At 39.4% G+C, this 13,324-nt stretch overlaps 1 non-coding gene across 1 annotated transcript; it reads right to left on the bottom strand.

The window, feature by feature from the left end:
• Positions 1-1,147: 1,147 nt before the first annotated feature.
• LOC131161117 (small nucleolar RNA R71) lies at positions 1,148-1,253 on the bottom strand. The gene has a single exon (XR_009138276.1). It is a non-coding gene; the product is annotated as a small nucleolar RNA R71 (small nucleolar RNA).
• Between the last annotated feature and the right edge of the window lie 12,071 nt (positions 1,254-13,324).

The following is a 13,324-nucleotide window of genomic DNA, read 5'->3' as shown; positions in this document are numbered from 1 at the left end:
GTTTAAAAGTTTTAACTGTGGTAAAAAAAATAGGTGCAACTCGAGAGGTCTGGTCGACCAGAACAAGTTCGGTCGACCAGGACTCATATGGTTCGGTCGACTAGGGGAATTTTGAACTAAGTGGTCGGTCGACTGAAAGGCCTTTTCCAAAGGCGATTTTTCATTTCTTCAAGGTTCGATCGACCAGCCCTTTTTGAACTGGCTGGTTCGGTCGACCAGACCGCTGGAATTTCTCCCGAGGACCCTCTAGTCGACCAGGTAGTTGGAGAACAAAAGTGCTCGGTCGACCAGATGGTCAAAATGTTGACTAGGGGGGTTTTGATCAACTGGTGCTTTTTGAACTGAGTTGGTTTGGTCGACTGGGACCTTGGTCAACAGTTGACCCAGGTCTGGTTCGGTCAACGAGGCCATAATGAACTGAGTTGGTCGGTCGACCGAAAGTGCACCAAGTGTGCATTTCGGTCCTATCTTGACACAATCAAACCTTATTCGAGTGCGTAACAAACATATATTCAAATTTGTGTATCTTAGGGTCATTTATGTCCAAACTTAAGACACCGAAAAAGTCTGGTGTCGGTCGACCGAAGGGAAAACCCTAAGGTCACTCTAAGGTCATTTTGCATTATAATTGGTTTGAGCTCACAAAATAAACCATACATATGATGTGTATGCTTATTACAAAACGAATACCCTAATTACTATTACAGACAAATTTCACTACAAAAATATTACAATTAAGAGCATGAATTTGTCTTCAAACTTTGAGCTTTCACGTGCCATTGATGATATGCTAATATGAACCTGCACATGAACTAGATATTTATTAAATACAAGAGTATTTGTCATTACCAAAACCAGGCGTGACCTATAAGGTCAACAAAGACTTCAATCATCTTAATGTTGCCCAACTTTCATGGGAAATTCAATGAATATCCTTATCAAAATCTAGATGAGTTCTTGGAGATTTGCTTCACCGTCCATATACCTAATTTTAGTGAGGACGTCCTTCATCTTAGACTTTTTCCATTCTTTCTGAAGGATAAGGCCAAATATTTGTTGACATCCTTAGAGCTTAACTCGGTGACCAATTGGGCCACCATGCAACATAAATTTCTAAAAAAGTACTTTCCAATAGGGAAGACTAACTAGCTGCGGCGGGCAATCACAAGTTTTGCACAAATGGATGGGGAACTTTTCTTTGAGACCTAGGAGCGTTTTAAGGACCTGCTCCGTAGATGGCCACATCGTCAGGTTCCTAAGTGGCAATTAGTTCAAACTTTTTATGAAGGGTTAGCTGAGAGAGATAGGTCCATGGTTGATGCATCGTGCGGAGGTACTTTCCTCACAAGGCATGAAAACGAGGCTTAGATTCTCTTTGAAAATCTGGCTGAAAATTCTTAGCAGCACATGGTTGCCATTTGTAGAATGCCCAATCCATGAACCTCTAAACTTAAGGGAGTCTACGAGTTGGCTACAAGCCAGGACCTAGCATCTACCTTGCATGCCATATCCAAAAAATTACACCAGTTCTTGTCCTTAGGACTACCAACAATGGTGTGTGCAAAGGTTTGTGCAATCTTCTTTGACCCTTCTTATACATGTTATAATTGCCCCCATACGCATTCCCAGCTTGAGTTTGTGTAAGAGGAAGTGAAGGCCATCCACAATTGGTATGATAAGCCATCTTATGACCCTTATTTGAATACCTACAACCCTGGGTGGAAACAACATCCTAATTTCTCTTGGAGGCCGCAAGCTCTATGTTTTCAATCCCAAAGACCTCCACAAGCCCCTAATGCTTTGCCTACACACCCATACCAAAACTTCCAAAATCATTCTGATTTAGCCCCTAGATCTTCAACCGTTCAGCACCCTCCTCCACCTAATTATAACACATTTCAAGAGATAGTGCTGAGAATCCTTAAGAACATTGAGGCTGATCGCTAAGTAGACCAACAATTCCTTCACTCTCACTCCCAATCCATCGTGAAGCTAGAAGCCACCTTGGGGCAACTAGTTGCTACCGTGAGCTGGAGAAATGAGGGCAAGTTGCAAAGTCAGCCCATAGTAAATCCTAAGGGACAATATGAGGTGAAATTTGAACTAGATGCTGGTCCCTCATCATATCCTAAAAAAGCCCAGGTGGTAACCACCCTCCAGAGTGACAAAATGATAGATAAACAAGGCAAGGAGCGACCAAGCAAGGGAGAGAATAAGGATGATAAGAGGGTGGTGCCTAACGCTGACTCATGCACCCTCTCTTCCTCTAATTGGGTACTCAAACCCTTAATTCCCATATTTGCAGCTGGAAGGACCAACCCTCACTGTGCCCCCCATAGGGATTTTCGTGGCTCCTCTATGGCAACTCCCGCAACCACCCTTAAACCTTCTATATTTAGGAAAGAGGCATCAACTGAGTCCATGTGGGACATGTTTCATCAAGTAAGAATTGACAAGCCTCTCCTAGATGGCATTAAGCAATCACCTACATTCACAAAGTTCCTTAGGGACTTATCAACGCAGGAGCTAGGGTCAAGGGTGCACATGGATGGTTTAGTTAAGAAATCCAAGCACATGAGCTCCATGATACTAGGCACGTCGTTCCTAAATTGAAAGACCTTGGGTCGCCTACTATTTCGTGTGTAATTGGCAGTTACACCATTGATAGGGCTCTTTTAGATTTAGGAAGGAGTGTGAATATCCTTTCATACTCGGTCTATCAGAAACTTAAACTAAGAGAATTGCAGCCCACCTCAGTCACTTTGTGTCTTGTTGATTGATCTCTTAACCAACCCTGGGGTGTGATAGAAGACGTGGTAGTCAAAGTGGGAGATTTCCACTGATACTGTTTACTTCATCATTTTAGATATGGAATCTTCCACAAATCGGATCTCTATCCTTCTAGGATGGCCATTCCTAGCCACAACTAATGCTTATATTCAATGTAGGACAGGGATTATGGACATATCATGGGCCCATAAGCAACTTAGGCTGAACATATTTAATGCCTCCCACCATCAATTTAATGCCATCCAAGCTGTGGGCGAAGACATGATTCACTTAAGGAAGCAGCCTCTTCAATGCTATGGAGAGACCCTTTGGATAGTGCACTTCAACTTAGCCATCCCACCACTTCTGGATTAGAGGACCTTTTTGAGCAATTTACAGCAACACATGATTGGGTCCCCAATTTTAATAAGAAGTTAGGGGTATACAACTTCGGGTGTGAGGAAGAGAAGGTGGAAACCATTTTTAATTTTGAACCAGGATGAGTTCAGAATGAGCTTTAATGCGTCTAGATGAAGATGGTAAACATAGCACTTCCGAGAGGCAACTTGATAGTTTTTCTTTTCTTTTTGAGTCCTTAGGTTGTTTAGGATAAACTAACTAGAAAGCCAAAGCCCTTAGAGCAGGTTTTAGATAAATTGGGGGTGCGACTAATGGGGCGACCATTACGCATCCAATCCCTGCACTGTATTAAGATGTGAACAATACTGCAAAGGTCGACCATGCCCGCGACCAGCAATGAGCTGGGTGTGCCATGGTAAAAAACATCGAGAAATCGTTTAAAACCTGTTCCGCACCTGACCCTTCTTATCTCGCCTCTTTCATAATCCTTCGTCTTTGTCATTATATTCCATGCCACAATGTCTTCCCCACCTACCCTAGGGCAAAGTTCCTCCCCAAACTCCTCTTTAGACTGGTCCCATGCTCTATCACTGACTCCTCCTATATCTCAGATATGGGAGGAACTATGCCTTCTGTGCCAGGAATTTGAGTTCCCCCGATCCTCCATTCCTCAATCCTACACCGAGTTATGGGAGTGGTTTGCACAGGGGATTCAGTCCATCCTCACACTTATTCATTATATTGGCTCCAACTCAACAACACTGAACCCACCCTCGTCTCTTGTTTCGATGGAGGTGACTATCTGTGGGTCGGAGGAAGCTCTGCCTGCTCTTCGTGATGGGTCTAGATAGCTTTATTCAGATAATGGGGTAGGCCACCAATCTGCAGACTTCAAGGATTTAGGAAGTAGGGATTTGAATGGCCATTCCCAAAGGGCAGCTGACGATGAGTAGGATAGAGTCCTGACAGGTCGGTTAAAATATTATGTGTATACCTACACTATGTACTATGCTTCTGCGGCACACTTTTGTTTTGTTTTCTTTTCCTTTATGGTGTCCCACCATGATTTTGTGGCATCTTCAATGCTTCTAATGATTTTATCTACTTTGTAATGCCGTTTTGGAAATGAATGAAAGTTTTCATGGTGCTTTTGGCTACCACGTGTCATTTGTTCTATAGTGTATTTTTGCATGCATGATCTTTCTAGGTATTATAATTCGTAGGTAGGGCTAAAAACACACTTACATGTGATTTGTAGCACTTAGTGTTCTTTGAGAGCACTGAGAGAACAACCATGGCAACTATGACACCTTGTGAGGTACTGTTGAGCCATTCATTCATTTCTCGAGTTTTCGATGTCAAACTATAAGTTTATAAAACTCAACCTTCCGTCTTTTGGTGGATTTCCTTTGTCAACTAGTCTTTGTTCTTGCACTTGCTAGCCTTGAGGTGACATCAAGTGGGGTATAATCTATCTAGTTCTTGTAACTTACTTAAGACATAAAGATTAAGCCACCTCTAGAGACAGAATTTTTCCATGGGCTCTTATTCGAGTTACATTCCCATTGGAAACATGAAGACAATATATGAGTGTAATGATTATCTTAGCCGACCATGCAAATAAAAAGAATGAACGAGGAAGAAAAAAATGAGTAGAAAAAAATGAAAACAAAAACATACACCTGCTCTGGAAAAATACAAATAGGTCAAGCTAAAGACATGACACCATAATTCTACACGTACAAAGAATCTTCTGCTGACCAATGCACTTGCTAAATTCACGCTTAGTGTGGGAATAAGTTCATATAGGGTGGTTTTGATTAAATGTGGCAAGTAAGTGAGAGGATGCTAGGTTGAAGGACCCGACACCTCAGTAAAGGGTGGATTCCTTTCCTATAAGATTAGTCCACTCCACATTTCTAGTGATAGTTCTTCAAATATATGGAATGTTTGATTATGACACACTTCCTCAGATATGAGAGTGAACCCATTTTCTTGAGTGACTTTTGAGGGAATAAACCAGTGAGGTTGAGTCAAGATGACCATTCTGTAGGTTTCCCAGAGCACTCTGAGTGAGACAAATGATATACCTTACACATGCCTTGTGAAATTGTCTATTCATACTTGGATTTACATGCTAATATTAACTCTGAATTATAATCATGGGTTAATTCTCTGTGAGTTATGTCTTGAGATAGTTGTGTTGTGTAGAGCTTTGCATGATTGAATTGTTGAGGAGTGTGTGTATAATAGAGTCATATATAAAGGAATTTATGTGTAATAAGGTTATATCTCTGTATGTAAAATGGTATGATATGCTGCATGTGTTCTCATCTTTTATTTACCAAATGGGTGCTTATGTGTATCGCCCTAGAAATTCTCACGAGACTAGAACTCGTCCACTAGGATCAACCTAGGGGTTTAAAGCCTTATTGCATATGGTAAATGCAACCGTATTTCCCGCGAAAGAGAATGTAGGTAGGATTTGGTAGTTTTCTTAGATTTTGATTTGCTCGAGGACTAGCAAAGTGTAAGTTGGGGATTGTGATGAGTCCCTAAATACATGATTCTAGACCCTCATTTATATTTTTTTATCCTCATTTTACTATGTATTTGCCTAGAGTTATCATTGTTTAGAGCTATGCAAGGTTTTTTTGTCTTTTTAGGAAAAACATGCTAAAACCATGGAGTTAGGCATTACGAGAAGCCAAGGAGGATTCAGAAGACTCAAAGCTCAAAATCAAATGCTTCGCCAAGCTTTGGAAGCTTCTTATCATCAGAGGACAAGAAGATGATGCTCAACCATGTGGTGCGACCAGCAACACACAGGGGTGACTTAGTCTTCCATCGCAAGCTCCAAGGTTCAGACTGAGATTAGAATGTTGCAAGGTTCAACCAAGTCCTCAATCAACTGACTCTCCAAGGCGATCATGTTGAAATACTAAGATAGAACTAAGAGGAGAAATACCGAGAGTCTCAGTGTTCGACCAAGAAACCTTAAGGGGCAACCATGTCGAGTTCCTGAGATTTTTAGAAGATCGAGATCCTGCAAGTCTTGACCATCATCTCGACCAGCAAGACCTTGAGGCACGACATAGTCAAAGATATAAAAGATTCAAATTCTTGATTTCCCACAAGTCTTGACTAAGGCACACACAAGAATGACAGAGGGGTGACTTGGTCGATAGCGACAATCTGTTGTGCGAGATTTGTTGCAAACTTTCCTAACTTGTAAAACAAACCTTGTAAACCCTAGAACCTATAAGTATGTGCTACAAACACAAGCTCTGGGTTCCTCTTTGGTCTCTCTTAGGTTAGTGACAAACTTAAGATGTCAATGAGAGCCACTTTAGATTAGGATTAGAGTAGATTTCAATTTCTATTTTGGTTAGTGCATAAAGTGTACGACGACCTGTGACAACCGGCGGCCTTCTTGTGCTTGTGTGTATATTACACGATCTTCTTTTTTACTTTTTGGTGTTAGTGATAGACATGATGAATGCAAAGGGATGATGTTTTTACTTGCTTTCATTTACAACTTTCCTTTACCGCTTTCATTTATGGTTTAGATCGTGATTATGTTTAGTGACAAGATTAGCACCTCTATTGCTTCAGTCAGGTGCGCGTATTAGGCTATAGTCTCCCATAGAGGTTCTCGTGATGGCTTGTGATAGAGTATACTCCAATTCCCGATCGTGCTTCGGACGACTGGTGCATCCTTGCTACTCTATGCCATCGAATGACTCCTTGGATTGTTTAGTCGGGTTTCGGTTAGTTTAGTATGGTAACCTCACCGAACTTGGAGTAAGAAAAACAACATCTTAAACTATACTCATGTCTAAACATTGCTTAGTAGGAGTAGAGTTAATTTAGAGTTACATGTTTTCATTTAATTGATTTTTGGTAGTGGGATAGAAAACACCTTAGAAAATATCATCTTTTATTTCTTTTCATAATAAGGCTTTGGTAAACTAATTTGGAAGAGGTCTTATAACTACTCTTCAAGTCTTTATGGATCGACACCCGACTTTCCCACTTTCTACAAAACTTGGGATAGTAAGGTAGTATAAATTTTATTTTTAGTAGTTAAGGGACCAAGCCTTGGCGAGCCTTCCACCCACAAACAATAGCTTAGAGATTTCACATTCAGTATGGGGATTTTGAATGTCCAAACCTAGAACAAACTTGGTTAATGGATCAAGGGTTTACACCCAAGCATTTTTGCCCCTTATTTTATCTGAACTGCCTATTTCTTTTGGTCATCCGCCTTTGCATAGGCAATTAACTCTTAAGGCCAAGATCGTCCACTTGCTTATAATATATAACATTCTATCCAGGAGTTGGTCAAGAGACCATATTTCCTATTTAGACTGTTTTGTTTTGTGGTGTATTTATAGAGTCAATCATCTTGATCTTCCTACTCTTATACTAAAATGGATGATCACTAAGGAAGAAATTAAATGAGTCATACTCCCTTATGGAGGGATTCTAAACCTTATTTTTGAGAACCTGGGTCTAGTTCGTTATTTCACTCTCTTTGTCAAATGGAAAAACTCGGATAAATTTTTATCAACCACCATAAAGCTAATGGGATATGAGCATGCTGAAGCACTTGGTTGGATTCCAAAATTTCGACCACATACAAGAGATAATATAAATGTAAACATGGAGGGACATGAACGTGCTCAAAGGAATGCTTCATCCCAAGAAGTGCCAACTCCTTCTATTGGTGCTGCTATTGATCCTCCTATATGGTTTTTTGATTATCGTTAGGACATGGATGCACAATTTAGTGCTATTCTTATAGATATGGAATCTAAATACCCTGCACTTCAATAGACATTCCAATCCAATATTAGTTTATTTGATAAACGACTCACTCGAATTGAAAGCAACATAGGTAGTGTTTCCTCATCCTGAGGAAAGGCTCCCATGGAAGTGAGTTATTGACCCTATGAGTCTTATCCCGTTTTGATAATGACAAATCACATAGTATCTTACCTATGCATTGAGATTTTTAACAGGACCATTACCTAGCATGCACGAAAGGTAAGGATGTCATGGAAGCCATAAGGAACTTAAAGCATATACAACTTGGCACACTTCATGGAATTAGAAGAGTAAAAGGATGAAGAAGCTTCAAGTTTTTCAAGTGTAATGGGTATTTAGTATTGCTTGTATTTACATATCTCATATGATGTAGTTGGGAGCTCAAAATAAAAAATAGATGGCCCTTAGGATACATGCATTTTATGAAAATTTAAATTCACTTATGCTAGGTTGAATCGAGCTAAAAATAAGGTAGCTCATCGACGAATCCTTGGCCTCGTCAATGAACACATGAAGGCCACACGGTGATGAATGTTTTGTTCTAGTGACGAGAAAATACTGAGACCTCTAAAATTTCAAACAGACCACTCGGCGACGAACCCATGCTCCCATCGATGAATGAGTGTAGAACAATCATTGATGAACATGTGCACTCATCGATGAGTCCGTCGGGTAGAATGATGCTCTAGTGTGCAATGGGAAAAATTTTTCTTAACAAAAATATACCCAAATTGATCCAACGATCAAGATGCTCCCATTTGCCGACCATGCATATATATATATATTTCAACCTAAAACCCTAGTTTTGTAAGATGGTCAAAGAGAAGAACGACAAGAGCTAGAAGAGAACAAGAATGAAAGATTTTTGCTATGCTTGAACCTCTTGCCTACACACTATTGTATTTATATTTTTGGGCATTCATTACTCTCACGATCAAAGGTTCTTTGACTTATATTTTCGTAAGCAAGATCGTGTCACACCCCATAAATTCTGCTATGAATTTTTTTTTCTTTTCATATAATAAAAATAATAACTCTGATACCATAAAACATAAACAAAGTCATCCCGGACCCAAAGGGATACCGGGGATATACATGTCCATACATACACGTCAACTTTGCAGTGGAAACCATGATATACCTAACCTTATGAACAATACCAGAGTTTTACTATACTCATAAATTCACATATACAACCCCGAAAGGACTATAAATATCCTAGGGATTACACAAAATCCATCCTGGTCTCAACTCAATTACTTATCTTATAGCTAGGGTAGTACTAAAACCTCTTCTATGTTGGAGCTCGCTCCGCTCGTCTGTTTGAGTTTCCTATAATATTTAGATTTTGGGGCGAGACTCCTCTCAGTAAGTTGGATATGTTAACATCAGTGTGTGGCCATATAAGTAATATTGTGTTATAATATATACTGTACATAATTAACTGCATTTGGCAAATAAGGTAAATCTATTATGTATAAGTATGAGCAAATCATATTTCAACATAACATACTATGTCATACTAAATTTCTGTATACATATAAATCATCTGCTATATTTGTATAATACTGAAATCAAACCTTGGATGCATAGCTAGCTGATGCCATGTATTACCCCCACATGACTGGGTTGTGCGGCCCGTAGGCAAGACCTAGCAGTGGTTGGCCTACCACGCTAAGCCAAAACTAAATAGTCTGTTAGTACGATTAACCTACCCAGCTTGGTTCGGATTGCCAGGGGGGCACATTACTACACTGGCTCAATCGACTATCTACTCCCACACTCTATCTGAGACGTGTGGTGGCACTATCTGAACTTATAGCTATGGTACCGTGCTCCGAAACTAAACTAAGCCATCAGGGTTCTGCTATCATATAGTATATTTCATAAATAATTGTAATATAACTATTTTATGATTCTGTGTAAAATATGTTATAATAATATTTATGAATAAATTGTTATAAATATATCTAGTCACGACATTTGTGCCGGCTGAAATGTCATGGCATTTGAGCCACCTGAATAATCATAGCATCTGGGCCGACTAATTAAACACGGCATCTAGGTCGGCTGAAAAATCACGATACACTCAAAATATAATAATTTTCTATACTTTTTATGACTTTCTAAAAATTCGTTATCAAATCACGCCTATTCTGTTTAACCATAAAATATTCTGACATGATAAAATCTGCAGTAAAAGTATTTATATTCATGCCACACAGTTGAATGCTACACTATATTATTCTATTCATATGGGAAAGTGTGTTTTTGGTGAAAAATAATGTTAAATCTGTTTCTAGGGTTTTCTCAAATCAACATTAGTATTAAAAAAAAAACTACATTAATTCATATATATATATATATATATATATATAATTTCTGGATCAAATACTGTATTTAAAAAAGTGCACTTTCTAAAAATATCAGACTTAACCTATCCCCTTACATGTTTCTTGAGAGGTCTGCTAAAAACCCTAAATCCACGCCTACGACATTTGGAACTCCAAACCCTGAAATTACATTTTCCCTAGTTCAATCAACTCAACCCTAGAATATTTATCATTTAATACATTTCCTAGGCCCACATACTCCAAAAAACCAGGGAAACCCTAAAATATCTTACTTGCCCTTGTTTTATAGTGGTGCCCACGAAGCCCAAATTAAGAATTTGCTCTGATTAACTTGTAGAGAATCATCCCTAGATCTTCATGGTGGAGTTTGATCATTGATTCAGGCTGAAATCAGGCCAAAATCGAAGAGAGAAGGGTGAGGGGCTGACCCTAGAGAGAGAAAGTGAAGGAGTGATAATTTTTCTGAAAAAAATGACTTTCAACATATTTAGAGGCTGTTGGTCCATGTGAACTCGTTGATGAGAACAGAATATTCGTTGACAAGTTACAAAAGTACATTTGTTGCCGATGACAATGGGTTCGTTGATGAGTCATTAAACCTGAGATTTCCTGGCTCTCAGGATCTCCTTATCAACATGCACAGGGCACTTGTCGATGAGGCCCTGCTGTGTTCCCCCTTCAAATTTTCCTCCTTCTCCTTTTCTTTCTTTTTCTTTTCTTTTTATTTTTCCTTTATTATTTTTATTGTTATTGTTTTTTCGGGTCTCTACATCCTCCCTCCTTATAAAAATTTTTTCCTTGAAATTTGTAATTTTTCCCTTGCACCAATTCCTTAGAGAAAAAAGTTGAAATTTTATTAATTGCCCTCACCTATGGTAGAGGAATACCGTGATTACATTTACGGTCCTGAGATATTACAATAACAAAAAAAAGCTCTCCCAAAACCATCAAAATAGAAAAATACTACATACAATTGATTAACCGGCACAAAAATCTACTTACATGATTTCTTACCTGAACCAGTACCTTCCTTTTTGACTAATGCTGGATCCCACTAAATAGTTGTTGGTACTTCTATTGCATTTCCTCCTATAACTCCCACAAGGCTTCCTTAACTATATGGTTCCTCCAGAGTACTTTCACTAATGGGATTTTCTTGGTGCATAATTCCCACTTTTTATGATCTAAGATTTGAACTGGTATTTCATCATCCCACGAGGCTTGCTCAGCGCTCGTCGATGGATATCTGCATAGCATTTATGTCGGCTCTGAGCTGTTTTAATCCTTTCCTCAATAAGCTTGATTTTCTCATAAGCCCACTGTACCATATTTGGCCCCACTATCCGCTTTTCTTCAATTTCATCCCAATATAATGGAGATCGACATCTCCGACCATAAAATGCTTTGTACGGGGCCATCCCAATACTGGTCTGGTAGCTGTTATTATAAGCAAACTCGACTAGTGGCATAAACTGTATCCAACTACCCCCGAAGTCCAGCACACATGCTTGTAGCATATCTTTTAATATTTGAATAATCCTCTCAGTTTGTCCATCGGTGTGAGGATGAAAGGTTGTGCTAAAAGCCAACTGGGTTCCCAAAGCTCTCCATAAGCTTTTCCAGAACTGAGACGTGAAACGCGGATCCCAGTCATAAACGATGGACACAGGGACTCTATGCAATCTGACTATTCCTTGTACATATAACTCTGCCAATCTATCCATGGAGTAGTTAATTCTGATAGGAAGAAAATGGCCAGCCTTCGTCAATCTATCAACAACTACCTAGATGGTCCTGTCCATGCAGTGCTAGAGGTAATCCCGATAGAAAGTCCATAGAAATATGCTCCCACTTCCATTATGAAATGTGAAGTGGTTGCAATGGCCCTATCGGTCTCTAATGCTTAGCCTTCACCTGCTGGCATGTCAAACACTACTCTACATAATCAGAAATTTCTCTCTTGACATATTGCTCCACCAGAAGGATAACCGCAAATCCCTATACATTTTTGTACTTCCTGTCTGTACATATAGAGAATGGTGCACCTATTCTAGAATGGTTTTTTTAGTTCTGGTATCATCAGGTACACACAACCTACTATGAAACATTGGAGCTCCGTCATCAGAAATATTAAAATCAGCTCCCTATTCCCTTTGCACTTTAACTCTGATTTTTCATGATTCTGCGTCTCACATCTACGTTGTAATGACCCAAACAATATTGATATTTAAATAATAAAGAGGGGAGAAAATGGAAATAGTAGTAGAAGGAGGCAGTGTTCATCGACGACATTGCATTTTGGAGGTGATAATTCCAAAAAATTTCCTTGGCCTCATCGACGAGCACAGGGGTTTTGTTGACGAGGGTTCTTTAGGATCTCGTCGATGAGGTCCCGTCTCATCGACGATAAGATACTAAGAATGATCTTTGGAAGTCTGAAATTTGTCAACAAGAGTGCAGGTTCATTGATGAACTTTCTACAGGAATCGTCGATGAGGTGACATGGCTCGTCGACGAATCCCACAGTATAAATAGTGCTTAAACTCAGTTTTACGCAGAAATTTTAGCAAAGACTCTCTCTTCTCTCTCCTCTATGGCCCTTCCCCCTTCTCTCTTCAATTTCAGCCCCGTCAATTGCCGGATCAATGATCTGAGGCCACCATGACGCTTCTGGCGGAGTTCTCTTCAAGTATGCTAGGGCGGATCATCGGTGGAATCGAGTCGAATTTCATCCCAAATTCAGGGTAAGGCCTTTTAGTCCATTTTTGGCCTTCTAGCAATTGTCGGAAATGATGCAGGAAAAGAAAGAATGATATTCTGTTCTAGAAAATGTGGTTTTCAAGGTGTTGAGTGGAGAACCCTACGGGTGTAGGACCCACTATAATAGGGAGATTTTAGCAGAAATTAGGTAAGGGAAATATGTTATGCTAGGTTATTCAAGTATGATTTCAGTATAAAATTATATATATACAACCATATTATTATTCATAGTAGAAATTTATACAGTTTAT

This window comes from Malania oleifera, chromosome 7 (assembly GCF_029873635.1).
Source record: "Malania oleifera isolate guangnan ecotype guangnan chromosome 7, ASM2987363v1, whole genome shotgun sequence".
In the NCBI taxonomy this organism is placed as follows: Eukaryota; Viridiplantae; Streptophyta; class Magnoliopsida; order Santalales; family Ximeniaceae; genus Malania; species Malania oleifera.
This window is presented reverse-complemented; position numbering and strand designations above follow the sequence as displayed.